This window comes from Pinus tabuliformis, chromosome 4_1 (genome assembly GCF_031772625.1).
Source record: "Pinus tabuliformis cultivar Carrire ecotype Pingquan chromosome 4_1, CPIR1, whole genome shotgun sequence".
NCBI classification, from domain to species: domain Eukaryota; kingdom Viridiplantae; phylum Streptophyta; class Pinopsida; order Pinales; family Pinaceae; genus Pinus; species Pinus tabuliformis.
In genome coordinates this window covers 639,432,988-639,444,086 of record NC_142303.1, presented here as the reverse complement: position 1 = coordinate 639,444,086, position 11,099 = coordinate 639,432,988, and the positions used below count along the sequence as shown (strand labels likewise).

At 38.1% G+C, this 11,099-nt stretch overlaps 1 long non-coding RNA gene and 1 pseudogene across 4 annotated transcripts; one reads left to right on the top strand and one right to left on the bottom strand.

Moving 5' to 3' along the window:
* Positions 1-1,147: 1,147 nt before the first annotated feature.
* On the top strand, positions 1,148-3,384 carry LOC149177675 (F-box/kelch-repeat protein At3g27150 pseudogene; annotated as a pseudogene).
* A 2,829-nt stretch (positions 3,385-6,213) lies between these two features.
* On the bottom strand, positions 6,214-10,630 carry LOC149177674 (uncharacterized). 4 transcript variants are annotated; one of them, XR_016258129.1, is made up of 4 exons: positions 9,152-10,630; positions 7,779-8,623; positions 6,616-7,662; positions 6,214-6,425 (listed from the first exon to the last, which is right to left on the bottom strand). It is a non-coding gene; the product is annotated as an uncharacterized LOC149177674 (long non-coding RNA). The 4 variants fall into 4 exon arrangements; XR_016258128.1 differs by having other exon boundaries at positions 6,564-7,662; positions 9,184-10,630; XR_016258126.1 differs by having other exon boundaries at positions 9,184-10,628.
* Between the last annotated feature and the right edge of the window lie 469 nt (positions 10,631-11,099).

Here is an 11,099-nt window from a genome sequence, read left to right as displayed (position 1 = left end):
AAACAATCAATACTATATAAATTGATGTATTTATTATTTTATTTAATTTTATACAACACTAATTTCAACTTATATAATATTAGCGTTCCATTTGTGTATTCCCAAAAGATAGATATAAGCAATTATATATATATATGTGTGTGTGTGTGTGTATAAAATACTAATATCAAATATCATTAATATTTTCCATTTAAATGTGAACATATAGTGATACTATATCTAAATTGTTTGAGAGGAATAAATAAAATATATTTCTTCACTAAATATCCATAATATCCTTTAACTATATATTATTGCATCTAACTAATAAATCACTTAAATCTCAATCCAATTAATTGTTTATTTTAAGTTTATTTATTTTTAAATTAAATAATACTATACATATATATATATATATATTTATAATGAAGAAAAATCTGAAATATCTCTATCTTTGTTACCTTTTCTAACAATTACCAGCGATCATGAATTATATCAATTAGAGTCACTAGGAAGGCGACACATGGTGACTCCTCTTCTTTTAGTGTCAATATGTTATTTCACTATAAATACATATTTTGCGGCATATGCCAAGAACGGAAATTCTCTAGGGGTTTGGCGTTGTTTCATCAAATGCAGCGATCAAGAATTCAACCCAACGAGTTCACTTTTGCGGGCATAGTTTCAGCGTGTGCAAAATTGGAGGCTCTAGAAGAGGGAAATGGAGATTCATGAAGATATAATTACAGCTGGGTGTGGTTTTGATGTGATGATAGAAAATGCTTTGGTTGATATGTATTCGAAATGTGGGAGTTTGGAGGATGCGCGCAAAGTGTTTGCCAAAATGGCTGCCCTCCAATGGAACTTACAGAGGATGCACGCTAACTGATTGCTTAAAGTCCTGACCCAGCGTTTAAAAATAATTCCTTTTAATTATAACTTATTTTATATATATATATATAGATATATATATATATATATATATATATATATATATAGATATATATAGATATATATATATATATATATATATATATATATATATATATATATATATTGGCTTTGTGCGCTTGGATTGATGATGGGTTTTTGGTCCTTTCTGAGCTCCCGCCCCAGCAAGGCCACTTATTCCTTACTTGCGTGAGTACTAATGGCTTGATTTATTATTTTGGCTTATAACCCATGCTCTGGTATCTGTCTTTTTTTTTTTTTTTTAGTACACTGCCAGATCTGGAGGTGGGGTTGGTTGGGCACTTTTGAGAGTGTTTTGTTCTTGGCCATGGTAGAGAGGTCTGGCAAATTGCTCTCAACCGCAATGGAATGCCAAGATCAGGAAGTGAAACATAAACTACGACACTTGCAAGAAAATGGCTTTTCCGATTCGCACTTGCCCAATAGAAGGAACCAAGGGAGATATAATTTGAGGCACAGGAATGGGGTGGCCAAATCCGAGAACCCAGCTAATAGTCGATCTATACAGTTTAAAGGTAAGATAGCTGATACCATATCAATAGAAAAAGAAGTTTGTGGGTCTTTGCCGAAAAGTCACGGAATAGACTAAATTGTGTTCATGAGAATAGAAATATCAAGGAGAAATTGGAGATTGACGATGGTAGTATGGCCTACACTACTGACAAACAAACCAGCATGGCAGTCGATCTGGTTACAGGGATCCAGGAGTCTGTGGAAAATTGTGGCCCTCAAAACGATGGTAAAGTTGGTGGCTTGAATGATCGATCTCAGGCTGGGGCACAAATGATCGATCTCATGCTAGAGGCACAAACGATCAATCTCAGGATGCAGATTACTCATATTTGCCTGGGCTCAATGACGAACTTGCTCTTCTTTGTCTTGCTCATACATCGAGCGCAGAGTACAGGAAACTTTTCTCTATTAACACAAGATACTTTGCCTTCGCTAAGAGTGGAGAGTTATACAAGATCAAGAGAAAAGAGAAAATAGCTGAGCAGTGGGTTTACATGCTTGCAAGTGGCCAGTATGAGTGGCGTGCATTTGATCCCCTTTCAGGGAAATGGAGAAGACTCCCAAATCTGCCATCTGATACATGTTTTGCTGCAAGTGACAAGGGATCTCTTTGTGCTGGTACTCACCTCCTTGTCTTAGGACGAGAGATTGAAGGGCTTGTGATCTGGAGGTATGATCTTGTAGCCAACGAATGGTACAAAGGACCATCTATGCTCACTCCCAGATGTCTCTAAGCGTCTGCGAGCTGTGGCGACTTTGCCTTTGTGGCTAGAGGAATCAGTGCAAAAGGAGATCTTTTAAAATATGCAGAGGTACGATCCTACTAATCAGAGATGGGAACGACTGCCTGATATGAATAAGAAGAGAAAACTCTGCTCTGGATGCTACATGGATGGTAAGTTCTATGTTATTGGAGGGACAGGATATCATGGGGATCTCACCTGTGGTGAAGTCTATGATTCTGATAAGAGAACCTGGAAATTATAATAAAAAAAAACATGAAACCGTCTGGGCCTAGAGATGCAGTCACTCAGGCTCCACCTCTTATAGCTGTTGCAAAACAATGAGCTCTAAGCTCTGGAGGCCTCAACGAATCAGCTACAAGCTTACATAAAAATAAAAAAAAACTAACAGATGGAAGGAGCTTGGCGAAGTGCTTGTCAGAGTAGATTTTAACAGTGGGTGGGGTGTGGCCTTCAAATCATTAGGTAATAAACTGCTCCTAATAGGAGGTGAGACAGGTCAAAGTGCTTATGGTCATGGAGGTGCAGATCATATTTCTCATTACTGAGAATAGGGTGCCTAATAAATTAATAATGATCCTCCTTTCTTATTTATTTACAGTTCAATGCCAAGAAGTTGCTTCAACAAACCATTTCAGAGGATACTCCTAATAACAGTGGAATTCTTCCCATGAAGGAAGTTGTTTCATCAGTGCTTGCGATGTATGGCAGTGAAAAGACAAGTTATGGGAAGGCCAAAAGACATTCTTTTTGTGAAAAAAAAAACAAGATTATTCCGGAGATCACCAAGATAGAGAAAGACACTTCTATGAAGGAGTCTGGGAGTCAAATGGTGGTTTCTTCAAATGTGATGACTGAATGTTGTTCTGATTCCTTTCTCAAACTATTTCATCAGAAATTTTGCGGTAATTTGTAACTTGATCCATGGAAACTTTGCTGGGCCAAGGATGCATGAGGTGTTTGATTTTTATCTTCTTGATTTGAGGATGAATGCTGGAACTTATGGCAACTCACCAGATCTTTTTGCTTCAGATATGCTATAGTTATGGGGAAAGGTACAGAACATAGGTCAAGGGATGGTTCCTCTGGCAGGATCTATGTAATTTAGTGTCTCTATGTTCCCTTTTTATGTGGGTAAAAGCATGACACAAAATAAAGGACATCTCCCCATGTTGTTAAGCACCTTTCATGGTCTCTTGTGCCATAATGAAATTGCTATGTAGTGATTTTTATATTGCTTTTACTAGATAAATACATTAAAGACAAATGAATAAGCTATGTGCAAACCTTTTGGCTTTTAATAAATCCATGTTAAGATACGTTAAGATGGACCTATGTTAATATTAATGTATTTGTAGTCAGCCTATTTTATAAGTTAGCTATGAAACTAATGGGTATCTCCCCCACTAACTTTGTAGAGCACCTTTCTTCTTTTGGGGCATACACTGAGTTTGCGATGTATAGATCCTCTGTATCGCTTTTACTGGAAAACTCAATTATGGACATCTATAATAAATTATTTTGTCATTATGGGCAGATGAGCAAGCCATGAAGTGAATTATTTGTTTCAGAATCCAATCATAAAATAGTGCTCCTCCTCCTCAAATCATTTTGAGATTTTCAACATCAACATTTATATGCCAGTAAAAGCAACAAAAAATAAGACACTTGGAAGGCAGAGTTAGAGATATTGAGGGAATGACTGTAACTGTCCATCGGCTTAAGACAGGGGCCAGAGTTAAGGAAATAGCAGTAAGTTCAGCTTCTGAGAACTCAATTGAATTACATATTTATAAATAAAAAAAGAAAAAGATTCGTACAGTAAGCCACAGAATGCACAGATTTACGATTACTGCTCTTGAAATAAATTAAGCAAACAATCGAAACTGAAATCTTGAAGGAAAAAGGAGTAAACGAATCTAAACCTTGACAATCTCACCTCCTAAAACCGAAACCAGCTGTGAAGCGCGCGAGTTTCAAACTTTGGAATGATCGGCTTGAAATGTTACGCAAGCCGAATCTCCGCTGCGGCCGTGGGCAAAAGAATGGATCCACCTCCAGTAATCTGGGGTTCGAGACTGAGTGAGAGCTTGAAGGAAGGGCAAGCATCCAGAGGTAAATGATAAGGTATTAATGGAACTTTTTGAGGTCGTGGACTCATCAAATCGACTGCCTTGACGCGAAGTGAAACGCCAATTCTACGATGTATGTAGAAAGAAACCCGCCAGAGGCGCGGTAGCAGAAAGCCCAGAAATCTAAAAGGAGAGGACAAGGAATGACCTTGGCCCTGTAAGGTCTGAGGTGTAACTCTTTTGATTAAGCCTCTTGTTAAATAGTTTTTGATATTCAATATAATGAAAGCAAGAGATGAATATTTATACCTGATTTTGATAAAGATGTCTCAAGCTGCACAAGACAGGGATAGAAAATGATGGGACAAATTGTTGGTTTGGCTGATATGGAAAGATGGTAATGCCATTGGAATTTCAGTTGGATATTTAGGGAAGTTTGGATATCTTATGACCACTGAGATACTTACAGTGAAGAGTTACTAAATTATGTTTATTGTTTTCAATGTGAGTGAAATGAAGGGAGTTAGTTTTCAAAACATGTAGGATTTCCACCGCTAGCTAAGTACTAAATTATATGCATACAAAATGGGCTTTCTCATATGGGCTGTTCTAGCTACAGGCAGGTGGAATTGACTACAACTAGCCCGTGTTTCATTCTCAGTGCATTCATGCCCAGAAATGAGCTATGGAGACTTGTCGAAAGTATAAATTGTAGGTTTAGAGGGCCTTGGGTCCAGATTTTGAACTTGGCTCTGATACCATATGTAAGAGCCCTACCCTAGGGTCTGCTAACAGATCTAATTTCTTCTGAAATTAAATACGATAAGAGGTGATAACTTACCTACTTACACGGCTTTTAAACAAATAAAATTTTATCATTTACATTATAATCAACATAAATTAAGGTGAATGTTTCATTCTAATTAACTTTACCAAAGTAGTCTATGGAGGAATACCTGTACCGGTGGCTGATGGAGATACCTTTGTCCTGCTACTCCTGCTGAACGCTCCTCTTGATGGACCCAACCGGATTTACCTCCCGGCCAACTAGGAAATAATCCCTAGGCCAGGAAACCTCCACAGGTTCCCTAGCCCTCCTAGCCCAAGTCCAACCAGATGTAGTGTGTGTGTCCAAATGAAAGATCCAGACCAAGATAACAATACTTCCCTCCTCTCAACAACCCAAGAAACCTCCACAGGTTCCTAAGGTCTCCAAAAACACAACAAGTCCAAACAATCACAACCAACCCCCACAATCATAAGCAAGACCCCCAACTCCCCCCTTTTCTTCCTTCCCCCTTCCCTTTTTATACCCTCCTTCCCTTCTCCATCTCAACCACCTATCATTAATGTCATTAACTTCTCATCCATCCTTACAGATGACTTCTCTTCTCCCAAGTAAGCTAAGAGTACATTTGGAAATGTGACATGAATATAAAATTGAGAATTTAATGGGAAAGGATCATGTCTTCTCCCAAGTAAATCTGAAAAGTACATTTGGGAATGTGAGGTGAATATATATATTGATAATTAAATGGAGAGGACTATGTCTTCTCCCAAGTAAATGTGAGGGTACATTGGGGGATGTGAGATGTAATTACATGGAGAGGACCATGTCTTCTCCTTAGTAAATGTGAGGGTACATTGGGGAATGTAAAATGAATATATATATTGATAATAAGATGGAGAGGACTATGTCTTCTCCCAAGTAAATGTGAGGGTACATTGGGGAATGTGAGATGTAATTACATATATTTTTGAAATAATGGAAGGAGACCATATCCTACCTAATATTCAATTTGAGAAGGTAAGTGGGGAATTTGAATAATGGAAATCATGAATTTTATATTAGACCAATATTTCTCAATATTTTCAGATAATGTAAACATTAACAAAATTTGTAGGATAAGATTTAAGTGGGGCATTGCAGGGGACGATTTTGAAGCAGGAAGTATAGCAAATAACAACATACGACATGATAGCAGGCATATAGCATATGACCCAAGATGGCAATTGAGCTTATGGCAAAAACATAGTCATTGGAAGGATGATGCAAAAAAGAGTGAATGAATAAATAGAAAGGAGGAATGAGCTTTCGCAGCAAAATGAAAAGGAATATTAAGTTCGCCTTCTTCGAGAAACCAATCTGCAGACACGACAGAAAAGAGAAGAGAGTTGCGAATAAGAAACAAGAGGAAAACTCATTCAGCAATTAAAATCAAAATAAACAACTTACAAGAACTTCACCACATAAATATCCATTAAAGCAGATTGCAAAAAGCACCTCCTTAATGTTTTAGTTTTCCTTAAAGCATGTATTATGGACTAAAAACAACCTCCTTAGAACGGATTATGTCTGGTGGACACTAACGGAATAACTGCATTTGACCCCAAGTTGTCATCTCCAATAACCTTCTCACCGAAGCTGAGCTGCAATGTCACCCAAGAGCCAACTCCAGAGAACAAGAAGCTGGATACCACTGCTAACAACTACTCCAATATCTTCATCCTCCTTGGCAGAATAAGAAAGCTGGCTATAAAAGAACTGCTAACGACTACTCCAATATCTTCACCCACCTTGGCAGAATAAAGCTGGCAATAAAAGACATTTGGGATCGAGTCTGGCGAAGATAAAGAAGTATGGAAAATAGTATTTTGAGATAAACACTGACATGACATGCTCTGGATTTGCACTGGAACGCTCAAATGACCTTCGGCTATTTTAGTTGAAATCGATAATCAGCATGCCTTTTCTGTCATAGTTCGAATCCCATATTAACTATTGGATGAAAGGCTGAAAGACTCGTGGAATCGATAATCAGCATGACTCTTCTGTGTTGAAATCGATAATCAGCATGCCTCTTCTGTCATAGTTCGAAATCCATATTAACTATTGGATGAAAGGCTGAAAGACTCGTGGAATCGATAATCAGCATGACTCTTCTGTGTTGAAATAGATAACCAGCATGCCTCTTCTGTCATAGTTCGAATCCCATATTAATTATTGGATGAAAGGCTGAAAGACTCATGGAATCGATAATCAACATGACTCTTCTGTCATAGTTCGAATCCCATATTAACTATTGGATGAAAGGCTGAAAGACTCGTGGAATCGATAATCAGCATGACTCTTCTGTCATAGTTCGAATCCCATATTAACTATTGGATGAAAGGCTGAAAGACTCGTGGAATCGATAATCAGCATGACTCTTCTGTCATAGTTCGAATCCCATATTAACTATTGGATGAAAGGCTGAAGACTCATGGAATTGATGACAGCTGGTGGTTGAAATGTCATTCCCATATGGTAGAAGATAATCACTACCTGTGTGACTTGGTGCACTCCCTTTTATCATTCCCATATGGTAGAAGATAATCACTACCTGTGTGACTTGGCGCACTCCCTTTTATCATTCCCATATGGTAGAAGATAATCACTACCTGTGTGACTTGGCGCACTCCCTTTTATCATTCCCATATGGTAGAAGATAATCACTACCTGTGTGACTTGGTGCACTCCCTTTTATCATTTTGTATTGCATCAGATAATGTTGTCTGTCTGACTTTCTAAAGATTAATTTTGAAAAACATTGAAACTCTTTCAAGGTTATAATGAGTAGTGGAATCATCAAATATTCAGAGGGCTCAAAGTGGGGTGTGAGGCACCCACGTCCTATTTTCATTATCCAAATTATTCCTCATATAAGCTCCGGAGGAACCAATGGATATGACCACCGATCTGCACCTCTTATAGGGGATAGATGTTGTGGTTGCGCAGTCTACTCAAAGTGGGGTATCAGGCACCCACCTCCTATTTTCTTTATCCAAAATATTCCTGGTCGAAGCCCCGGAGGAACCAATGGATATGAGCACCGATCTGCACCTCTTACAGGGGACAGCAGTGGTGGTTGCGCAATATACTGAGTCGCTGAAGGGGTTTGGGTAGACAATGATACATGATAAAGGGGGAATTCCTATAAAACCCTGGCATTATGCATATTCCAGTAAAAAGGTGGATACATTTCTTCAACTATCTTGCTGAAGCTCTGGCACTCATTCTAGAGTGTCTGCTTTTATTAAGCTTGATTTCAATACAGCCCTTCAAACAGAGAAAAAGGTGGAGTGTAGATTCTTGATTGTTGTAATAAGCAAGGGTTCATCGGTCATCAAGACTCTTTCCTGTGAAGATCAGACGCTATTGGTCGGAGGGAATCCCTTCTTTGGCCTGGAACTTATCTTTGACATCTTTAACGGTTGCAAAGCTCTCAACCTCGAGAGTGATGGTCTATAAGAGTTTTGACAAACATCTACATCTTGAAACTGGAATATAACTAACAGATATACCTGTAAATCATCACAAGCAAATTTTTTTGGTCAAATTTTTTTATTTATCAACATATTACGAAAAAACAATACCAAATTCCATAAGGAAATGAGAGACTGTTGCCTCCCAAGGATGACAAATGCAATTCATAAACTAAGGAAAAACTCTCTAAAGCCAAAACTTTAAGTAATTGCCAAAAAATAACTCTTCACATAAAATAACGACGAATGGGAACTCTAACAAGGGTGCATACAATTTTATACAATAGCTACAAAGACATTAAAATGCAGAACACAAAATAGCCTTGATAGCCAAATTTCCGTATTTCCGTTCTATATAAAATACAGGAATTAGTAAAAGGATTTCTAAGATTCGAGGGCTTAAACAGAAGAACCTATAAATAGAAACCCAAAAACCCTAACAGCTTACACATCGAGAAATATAAGCTACAGAAAATAAATGACTGTCAATAACGAAATACAGTCAAAGGCACAGCGGAAACCGTAGAAACCAGAACAAAAATCAAAATTGACAAAACGTATGCCTACAATATTAATGGCATAAGTTGTCGGATGGTCACCTCAGATCTGAATCAGTGTGTTGGATATTTGACATGAAAGGGAAACCAACCCCCAGATGCTGCAGAGTGAAGAAGTTGACAGGTCTGGCCTCCACCACCCCTGCAAGGAGGGCAGTCTGCAGTTGCCTGAAGAGTGTCTATTCCCAATTCCCCAACGTTAATTCAGCTGCCGTCTCTGGTCTCCCGTGCTCCTGCGGTGTTAATCTTCCCTTCAAATTTTCTCTCTAGACCAACTCACAACACATACCTTCCTGTATTACATATAGATCTGCAATGAAGAAATGCAGCAAAAGAAATAGAAATATAAAAGACAAGCAATGATATAAATAACTCCAATACCCAAAAGAAAGCTTTTATTAATGCTATCAGCTCAGAGTTGGCTCGAGGTTGATGATCCCGTCACCTCCTCCATGGGAGGGTTATTTGTATTCCCAGACCGATGGTGATCTCTCTACCTTGGTGGATGTTTGAAACGCTCACAGAATTAATGAAAGTAGAGGAAAAAAGTGGATATGGTCACTGATCTCCACCTCTAATAGGGTGTACAGATGTCGCAGTTGTTGCAGTTGTGCACTCCACTGAGCAATTGTTCCTGCTCTGCGAATGGCTGGGAGTTTCGTTGTGAATCCAACAGCTATTATGGATGGCTTTGAGCAGATACTAGTGAAATTCCTAAACCAGAGATAAACTTTGTTTACAATTACATATCAATGGAAAAGCAAAGGAGCATGAAACTGACAAAGTCAAGACTACCTCTATGTCTTCTCAAATGCCAATAAAAGTTTGCAACAGTGAAGTTACCTACCTCCCTAAGGGTTTTGATTATATCCCAAAATCAATGTAATTCACTTTACATGCAATAAGAGAATTCAGAAAAAGGTTCAACTTAGAGAAGTTCTATTTGCAGGAAAGAAAATCTACCAAGCTCTTCATAAGCAAAGATCTTATGTCTCCTTCACTGTTGTTATGAGACCCATCATGCAAGAACATTTGCACCATATAAGAAAGGTTGGGAACAGGATCTCATTGCTGCCATGTAACACTACTCTTTTAAGGAACATATAACACAAGAACCCCTATAATCACATAATTCTATGTGTAACAGAATTCAAGGAAATCTGTTACTCATCGAATTGTATATCACATTGGAGGGGAATCTATTTGAATTCTATATCATAGGTACATAAATTACATTGTCTCATGATGGAAATTTTGCATGTAGTGAAATATGGCTCCATGGAAATTTCATGAAACGTATAAGGTTATTGATGTCGAGCATCCCTGGGTCCCCTAATCATTACAAAGTTGATTGGTTGGAAGAAAGTCCAAAACATATCTAGTTCTCCATATTGTAAAAGAACACGAGGACATGATGATGATGCTATTCACTTACTCTCTAGAAGTAAAGAGAAGGAATCGCATCAGCAGTTCATGCAGCCCAAAGAAGGGTGCCTTGGTCTTTTTGAAGGTAAAAAAGGCATTGCTAAGAAAAGGATGAAGTATTAGTTCAAGAAGATTCTTCTAACTCCCTTGAAGATAATGGCAATCCAGATTTAAAGAAAGTAAGTTTTGAAGTCCCTCTGAAGCATGATGATCTACTTCGGTGCAAAAGAAGCTAGGTACAGATTATAACATTCCTCTATCTTCCAACCAACCACTAAACTTGGTAGTTAAAAAGGGGACTTGTAATTAAACATGAAGAAAATTCGGAGCTGAGACTCGTAATAATTTTCTCATCGATCTGGATCAGAATTTAGATTTGGGACAAAACAAAGGCAGATCATATCATATATATATTGTGCTTTGAAGGGCCACCAGTATTTGATGATGACCACCAAGAGGGAAGTCTGACTTTGACCCTATCATAGGTTTGTTATGAGATATGGTGGATATGGTGGATGTGATGACAGCAAAAG